Source organism: Propithecus coquereli, unplaced genomic scaffold, assembly GCF_000956105.1.
Source record: "Propithecus coquereli isolate 6110/MARCELLA unplaced genomic scaffold, Pcoq_1.0 Scaffold243, whole genome shotgun sequence".
Classification (NCBI taxonomy): domain Eukaryota; kingdom Metazoa; phylum Chordata; class Mammalia; order Primates; family Indriidae; genus Propithecus; species Propithecus coquereli.
The window spans coordinates 3,367,114-3,368,420 of NW_012147986.1; the positions used below are offsets into that span (position 1 = coordinate 3,367,114).

The 1,307-nt window shown below is 39.8% G+C and overlaps 1 protein-coding gene across 1 annotated transcript in view; it reads right to left on the reverse strand.

Annotated features, from left to right (window-relative positions):
• GMCL1 (germ cell-less, spermatogenesis associated 1) overlaps positions 1 to 1,307 on the reverse strand; it is a 56,182-nt gene that overhangs the window by 21,619 nt on the left and 33,256 nt on the right. The window lies entirely within an intron of this gene.

Consider the following 1,307-nt stretch of genomic DNA (forward strand, 5'->3'; position numbering starts at 1 on the left):
TGAACTCCTGACCTTGAGCGATCCACCCACCTCGGCCTCCCTGAGTGCTAGGATTACAGGCGTGAGCCACCACTATTTATATTTATTTTTAAGATGGAGTCTCACTCTGTTGCCCAGGGTAAAGTATAGTGGCGTCATCATAGCCACTATAGCAACCTCAAGACTTGGGCATAAGCCACCATGCCCGGCCCCAAACTACAGATTTATTAAAAATAAAAGTAGAGGCTGGGCACGATGGCTTATGCCTGAAATCCCGCACTCTGGGAGGCTGAGGCCGGAGGATCACTTGAGCCCAGGAGTTCAGGACCAGCCTGAGCAACATAGTAAGAACCCATCTCTACAAAAAACTTTTAAAAATTAGCCAGGTGCAGTGGCACATGCCTATAGTCCTAGATATTCAGGAGGCTGAGACAGGAGGATTGCTTGAGCCCAGCAGTTTGAGGCAGCAGTGAGCTATGATCAGGATACTACTACACTCCAGCCTGGGCAACAGAGCAAGACCCTGTCTCTTAAAAAAAAAAAAAAAAAAAGTTAAATAATTGGCTTAGCACCATATTTATCTTTCTGCTCTTGTTTATTCCCAACCAGAAGAGGTTGTTTTTCTATTTTTTAAGTTCTTAAATTATTTCTCAATCTCTAACTAAAGGAGAGGGAAAAACACTAGTCTGATTAAAATCTGGATTTTCATTTCATAAGTCTCTACTTAATAAAGGTATCCAGATGATTTCCAATGATCTACTGGTGTTTATCCTTAAAACACCTTATAAATGCACTTTTGAATATTTCTTTCAGAGTCCTTCAAAATAATATTCTTGCCATTATAAGGAGTAACTGTTAAGTGTTTAGGCCAAAGACAGTTTGTCTTCATAGGTAAAAACAAGTAGTAAATTTTATATGACTCAGTACGCATGCACACATATCATGTATCTTATTTGCAATGCCTCTGAATTTAACAATTCTGTTCTACTGTTGTTTTATTTAAAAAAACAAACTGATCCCTATCCATTAAAACGATTTCTCAACCCACCATGGGTTATGCCTAAAGTTTGAAATTCATTGATCTAGAGATAGAATATGGCTTTTCATGATTCATTTTGTAAAACTGGAATGAACGAGTTATACATATGTATATATTCTCAAATATCATGTAAGACATATCCCATAAAAATGTTTCAAAATTTAGGCCGGGCGCGGTGGCTCACGCCTGTGATCCTAGCTCTCTGGGAGGCCGAGGCAGGCGGATTGTTTGAGCTCAGGAGTTTGAAACCAGCCTGAGCAAGAGCGAGACCCCGTCTCTACTAAAAATA